The 7,757-nt window shown below is 45.0% G+C and overlaps 1 pseudogene; it reads right to left on the reverse strand.

Moving 5' to 3' along the window:
- Positions 1 to 6,773: 6,773 nt before the first annotated feature.
- Positions 6,774 to 7,402, reverse strand: LOC128569176 (60S ribosomal protein L15-like; annotated as a pseudogene).
- Positions 7,403 to 7,757: the final 355 nt, after the last annotated feature.

The following is a 7,757-nucleotide window of genomic DNA, read 5'->3' on the forward strand; positions in this document are numbered from 1 at the left end:
GCTCCTGAGTAGCTACAGCCGACGCCAAGTCCCACCCCCCCGCGAAAGCTCCAGCGTTCAATTGGTCGGGGCGAGCATCGCTCTGTGCACCTTCCCATACGCCCCCTAGGGCTATTCTTCGTGGAGTATGATGATTGGCCTAGAGTGAGGCAGGAAGTGGCTGTTGGTTGGCGGGAGGTGAGGGGGAGGCCCGCGGAGGATCAGGAACCCCGGGCGCGCGCGTCTCGGGGCGGGGCGGGCGTTCCTGCGGCCTGTTGCCCTGGTGCTTTAGGGGCTTGTTGGTCGGCGTTTTTACCAACCTCTTTGGTCCCTACCCGAGTCTCGCATCCCGTGCCGGTCTCTGAAGGGGCAAGTGGCAACCCGCAGAAAGAGTGGGAGGTCTGGTCGGCCATCAGAAAGGGCTATTTGCAGGGAGTGCGGGCCCTGGGTGCCTTGCCCGGCCTGGAGTCCACTGCGCCGTACTGTGTAGGCAGCAACCACTGTTCCTGCACCGTCATGGTCCTGGGCCCCGGAGCCAGCGGTCGCTTCAGTGCCTAACATAACATAACACACGGTCTAGAATAACACAGCCTGAGGTTCTTTGGGCTTTCAATTTGTGCTGTTTCTTGAGAAACATCAGATGTAAGGGCACAGATAAACACTAGCGACAGGATTGCTAGAAAAGGGTGGTGCAATGGAAAGATTTAATGTAACACCACCCTGTTAGTAACCCACTCTTAGCACATCTAATATGCTGAGAACCTCAGAAAATGGAAGAGTCCCAAGGTTTTTTTAAAGCTTTAGAAGTCCTGATCTCTGTCCTCCCATTCGTTTAGAGATCCCAAAGACTTGAATAGCTAGAAGATTCAAGCTAGAATAGATTCTAGCTTGAAGAAGCTAGAATCACCCGAGAAGCCGGCTTTATTCCCTCCGGCCACCTGGAAGAAGAGGAAAGGAGGCAGGGTTTGGTGTTTGCTTGAGTTTAGTATCTTCCAACTCTCAGCCTCCAAATTAGTGTAGGAGAATTTTGCTTTCCAGTTTACCTGGGGAAGTAGATACTCAGAGCAGAATAAAATTCTGGGTGCCATACATTCCAAATAATGAGCTTAAAATGTACTTAAGGGACTCTTCCATGTGAGCAAAAGAGCTACTACAGCAAAACTAAGTGCTAAAATGTGGTTCTATGGGGGCGTGGTGGATTACTCCCGTAATCCTAGCATTCTGAATGCTAGCATTCTGGGAGAACCGAGGCGGGTGGATTGCCTGAGCTAATGAGTTGGAGACCAGCCTGAGCAAAGCGAGACCTCCAAAAATAGGTGGGCGTTGTGGCTGGCACCTGTAGTCCCAGCTACTTGGGAGGCTAAGGCAAGAGTTTGAGGTTGCTGTGGGCTGTGACACCAGGGCACTCTACCTAGGGCTGGCGACAAAGTGACACCGTCTAAAAAAAAGATTATGGTACTGAAGAGAATTTAATGGAGTCCAGAGGGGAGGAACTGCTATCTAGAATGGACGGGGAAAGAGGTAAGATTTAAGCTGGGCTTGGTAGGATATGAAGAATTTCTGTAGGCAGGGAGTTGGGAAAAGCCTTCTTTAGATGTGTAAACAGCATGTACAAAGGCAGGAAAAAGGCATCATGTTTGGGGACTGGGGACACTGTGTACAAGGGTGTTTAGGCTGGAGCAGAGTGTTAGGAAAGTAACGAGAAGTCAGCTCCAGATTTGGGTTGGGATGAGGCTTTGAAGCCACAGCCAGGGAGTTTGTGGGGAAGTATTTTAGATTTGGGTCATAATTTATGTATAATAATTATAATTATGTAATAATTAGATATATGTAATAATTTAGGGAAGAATTATTTTAAAACTATTCCAAAGAGATTTGATACAGTGTAGTAGCTATGAGGCCAGTTAGGAAGCCACCCTTGATAAAAAGGGCAGGATCTCTTCCTTTCAGCCAGAGATCCCATTTTCCAGTAATTCACCAAAACAGTGAACACAAGGGAAAGAGGAGAGGCACCTGTTACATGTTCTCTAGGCCTTTTAGAAAATAAGGAGTTGTTCCTTTGGCCACATACATGCGAATCTATAAGAAAGGTGATATAGTAGAAATCAAGGGGCAAGATTCTTGCCAAGAGGATTAATGTTTGTAGTAATATTAAGCACTAACTGCCAAGGCAGCTTCCTAAAACATGTGAAGGAAAAAGATCAGCCAGAGAAGGAAGCCAAAGGAGAAAGGTACCTGGGTTCAACTAAAGTGCCAGCCTGCTCCACCCAGAGAAGCCCACTCTGTGAGAACCAATGGAAAGGAGCCTGAGCTGCCAGAACCTATTCCCCTCTGAATTCCTGGCATAAGAGTTGTAAAAAACAAAAGGCTTCTGTAAAAAAAAAATACAAATTTAAAAGGGCAGGATTAGAGAATGGCAGGGCATATAGAAACAAAACCGTTAAATGTTAGGCTGGACGCGGTGGCTCATTGCTGTAATCCTAGCACTCTGGGAGGCCCAGGCGGGTGGATCACAGGTTGGAGACCAGCCTGAGCCAGAGCAAGACCTCATCTCTAAAAACAGCTGGGTTGGCAACGCCCGTAGCTCAGTGGGTAGGGTGCTAGCCACATACACCAAGGCTGGCGGGTTCGAACCTGTCCCGGGCCAGCTAAAACAACAATGACAACTGCAACGAAAATTAGCTGTGCCTTGTGGCAGGCAGGCACCTGTAGTCCCAGCTACTTGAGAGACTGAGGCAAGAGAATCACTTGAGCTCAAGAGTTTGAGATTGCTGTGAGCTGAGATGCGACAGCACTCTACTGACATACCACAGCACTCTACTGACATAGTGAGGCTCTGTCTCAAAAAACAACAACAACAACAGCAAACATAGCCAGGTGTTGTGCCCAGCAACCATAGTCCCAGCTACTTGGGAGGCTGAGGCAAGAGAATCACTTAAGCCCAAGAGTTGGATGTTGCTGTGAGCTGTGACGCACAGCTCTCTACTGAGGGTGACATAGTGAAACTCTGTCTCCAAAACAAACAAACAAACAGAAAAAACAACATTAAATGTTGAGCTGCAGAATGGTTCATTGGATGCAGGAGGATAGGGTAAAAGAGGAACCAAAGCCAACACTGAAGGTTTGAGCTTGGGTGACTGGAGGTGAAGTGAGACCCCAAAGAAAGCAGACTTGGCTGATTCTGGGTCTGGGCTCAAAATAAAGCAGGACTGGAGATAAGGATTTTTTTTTTTTGAGACAGAGTCTGATTATGTCGCCCTCAGTAGAGAGCCATGGTATCGCAGCTCACAGCAACCTCTCAAACTCTTGGGCTTAAGCAATTCTCTTGCCTCAGCCTCCCAAGTAACTAGGACTACAGGTGCCCACCACAACACTTGGTTATTTTTTGATTGCAATTTTTGCTGTTGTTTAGCAGGCCCAGGCCAGGCTTGAACCCGCCAGCCTCGGTGTATGTGACTGGCGCCCTACTCACTGAGCTACAGGCGCCGAGCCAAGGAGATAGGGATTGTTCGACTAAAGTATAACGTTACTGAAAGGACAGTATGCTACTGGGAACAAAACCTTGAAGAATGACATCTTTTCCTGATAATCCAAAAAAGTACTTTATTGTATTAAAGTATTTTATTAAGAGAAATGTTAATTTTATAGTTCCTAGTTGTATTCTGATTTTATGATATCATCTGCAAGATGGTTTTGAAAATACACTAGTTATAGACATTATATTAATAAAATGCACATGTCCTTTGACCCAGCAATTCTTTGGCTGCTATCTGATCAGTGTGTAGCTGCTGAAGGTTGGGGTGGCTATGGCAATTTCCTAAAATAAGACAACACTGAGGTTTGCTACATTGATTGACTCTTTTCCTGAAAGATTTCGCTGTAACATGTATACTGTTTGAGCCTGGCCTGCCTGAATTCTTTTTAAAAAAGGGGGGTGGGGGCGAAGGCCAGGTGCAGTGGTTCATGCCTATAACCCTAGCACTTTGGGAGACCAAGGCAGGTGAATCGCTTGAGCTCAGAAGTTCTAGACCAGCCTGAGCAGGAGTGAAATCCCATTTCTAAAACTAGCTGGGCGTGATGGCGGGTACCTGTAGTCCCAGCTGCTTGGGAGGCTGAGGCAAGAGGATCGGTTGAGCCCAAGAGATTAAAGTTGCTGTGAGCTATGATGCTACCGCACTCCAAAGAGTGTGGCAAAGTGACACTCTGTCTCAAAAAAAAAGAAAGAAAATAAAACGAAAAAGAAACTTATTTTCTTTATGAAGTACTCAGTCTGTAGCATTCTGTTATAGCAACAGAAAACAAGCTAAAACATACCACTTTTGTCAATTTGACTGAATCCTGACACTCTAGCCAAATTAGCCACAGACTCCTCAGATTTAGGGGTTCAGCCCCCCAGACTGTCTCACTTTAGATACCAGCTGCAAATGGGGTCCCCAGGTTACCCATATTTCTGTCCAGCCAACTACAAATTTGGGGGTTCCACAACCCCCCGTGAGGCTTCATAATTTGCTAGATTCTAGAGGTGGGGAAGCCCTCAGAGCACAAAACATTGCTCCAGGCATGTAAGTCTGCAAGCCTGGCTGCTGAAACTGCCTGTTTTAACCTGGAACCAGTTTATCTAATAGCTGCTGACACAACCTGCTGCAATTCAAACTAGTTTTACCCTGCTCTGTCACTCACCAATCAGAGCCTGCCAACTCCCCCAAACTTTACCAGGGCCAGTGGACTTTCTTGCAAAATAGTACTATCTGGTTACATACCAAAGAGCACCTAGTCTGTATGTATGCCACAAATTGCAAATTTTTTTTTTTTTGTTTTGTTTTTGTGGTTTTTGGCCGGGGCTAGGTTTGAACCCACCACCTCTGGCATATGGGACTGGCGCCCTACTCCTTGAGCCACAGGCGCCGCCCTGCAAATTTTTTTTTAATTTCTGGTTAATGTGAGGGTACAAGCAAGCAGGTCAAAATATTTGGTTTTGTTAGGTAGAGTTCTTCTTGTGGTTACGTCCAACACACAGAAAGTGTACCAACCTCCTCCTGCCCCCGTGCCCATCTAGTAAGAGCACCCAAACCCCCTTCCCCTCCCTTGTTACCCCCCCAAACTTGAATTGAAATGAGTTTTTCTCCTATTTGGGCATGCATTGGATCATCTACTGGCTTCATATTAGTGTAAATTGGATATTGGCTTTTCCATTCTTGTGATAATTTACTAGGAAGAACATATTTCAAGTCCATCCAGGATATTACAATAGATGTGAAGCCATCTTTTTGATTGCTGAATAGTATTCCACGGTGTGTATGTAGCACAATTTGTTAATCCATTCCCGAGTTGATGGGTATTTACGTTGTTTCTACATCCTGGCGATTGTAAACTGAGCTGCAATAAACAATCTAGTGCAAATGTTCTCATGGTAAAATGATTTTTTTCTTCTGGGTAGATGCCTAGTAGTGGGATTGTGGGGTCAAATGGAAGATCAAATTTGAAATATTTCAGAATTCTCCATATTTCTGTGGGATTACACCTGTGGTGCATCTTACAAGGGTACATGTGAAACTTAGTAAATGTAGAATATAAATGTCTTAACACAATAACTAAGAAAATGCCAGGAAGGCTATGTTAACCAGTGTGATGAAAATGTGTCAAACGGTCTATAAAACCAATGTATGGTGCCCCATGATCGCGTTAATGTACACAGCTATGATTTAATAATAAAAAAATAAAAATAAATAAAGAATTCTCCATATTTCTTTTTTTAATTTTTTGTTTGTTTGTTTTTTACAGTTTTTGGCTGGGGCTGGGCTTGAACCCACCACCTCCGGCATACGGGGCTGGCGCCCTACTCCTTTGAGCCACAGGCACCGCCAGAATTCTCTGTATTTCTTTCCAAAGAGGCTGTGTGAGTTAGCAGTCCCACCAACAGTGTAAAAGACTTACCCCAAATTGCAATTCTTGATTCCCAAATAATATATTTTAAATATAGAGATTTGTCTCATATTTTATTTGACTTCAACACAGAATTCAGGAAAGTACTTTTCTTAACATTTATACCCGTTTATTATAAAGTATATAATTCAGGAACAGCCAAATGGAAGAGTTGCATGAAGTAAGGGATAGGGTGTGGGAAGCATCCATGCCCTCTCTGATAGGCCACCCTCCCGGCATCTCAATTGTTGATCACCTCTCCAAACCCCATGGCTAGGACTAAATCATTGGCCCTTGGTGATTGAACTCAATCTCTAGACTCTCTCCTATCTCTGGAGGTGGGAAATGGAGGATGAAAAATTCCAGCCCTCTGATCATATGGTTTGTTCCTTCGGCTACCGGTCCTCATCCTGAAGCTGTCTAGGGGCTTACCAAGAGTCACTGCATTGGGATGGACTCAGGTGTGGTTAAAAGGGGCTCATTATGAGTAACAAGACACTCTTTTGTCACTCAGGAAATTACAAGGATTTTAAGAGCTCTGTTCGAGCAACAGGGAGCAAATGATCAATCCCCACTACCAGCCTCAGGCAAAAATGTATCTGCTTTCTGAGGATAAGATTTGTCTTTTCTAGAGCTTCATATAAATGAAATTTTCTTTTTTAGTATCTGTTGACTCTTGACTGTTGCTTGCTCTTTTTTTTAATAAATCGTAAATTTGTACATTGATGCATTTATAGTGTACTGCTTTGATATACAACGTGAAATGCTTACATTGAACTAGGTAATACATCCATCACAATCATACTCATTTCTTTCTCTTTTTTTGTCCTAAATTGTTTATTAGGTTATGAATTTTACAAACATTACTTATATTAGCGGTAACGGTGGAGCTGGAGAGTAATGTGTCTTCTCCAAGCTGCATGGCCGGAACCACCAATAGTCCGGTGGAACTTAAGGCCCTTTCCAAGGCCACGGCTCTTCCGGCCTGCAGATGTTAGCCCACGCATCTTCCTGTGCTGTGGACTGGTTTGGTGATCCACTGGGTGTCAGGATTTCTTCTCATAGCTTTATGGAATGGATCAATGAGGATAACCTCAAAAAATTTGTAGGTTGAATCTTCACCAACCCAGTAAGAATTCAGGACTCTTAGAGCCCCGCAGTGGTGTCCAGCGCGCTCCTCAGCAACAGACTGCAGGCTTCAGCAAACTTTAGACAGTTAACACCATGATGCACAGGCTTCCCATAGGAACCACCCTTAGGAACTGGGCATTTGCAGCCACCAAGGCGCACACGAATCCTGTATATGACATAACCTTGCTTAGCCTCGTATCCCAATCTGCGTGCTTTATCCGGCCGGGTGGGGCGGGAAGCCCTGTGGAGCGCAGAGAGCGGGCCGGTACTGCCAGCAGCGGACCCTCAGAAGGAAAGCGCATTACATCAGACTGCTTCTTCCTCCACAGCTCCTGGATGTACTTGTATGCACCCATCTTGGCTCACCTGATGGCTGCTGCCAGACGGAAAGGAACGGGCCTTTCTCCCACAATCCCTTTTGGGCCATCATACTCATTTGTTTTTTAATAGTTTTGAAATGTACCATTGCATCTTGCACAGTAGGTGAGGTTCCCCAAATGCCCTCCTTCCTCCTTTATCCCCCCTCCCCTCCCCTCTCTTTCCTCTTCCCTTCTACTTTCTGGACTATACTTAAGTTTTGCCATTCATATGAATGTGTAGGTTATTATATATTGATTTCATGGTAGTATTGAGTACATTGGATACTTTTATTCCATTCTTGAGATACTTTACTAAGAAGAGTATGTTCCAGCTCCATCCAGGTAAACATAAAAGACGTGAAGTCT

This window comes from Nycticebus coucang, chromosome 17 (genome assembly GCF_027406575.1).
Source record: "Nycticebus coucang isolate mNycCou1 chromosome 17, mNycCou1.pri, whole genome shotgun sequence".
Lineage (NCBI taxonomy): Eukaryota > Metazoa > Chordata > Mammalia > Primates > Lorisidae > Nycticebus > Nycticebus coucang.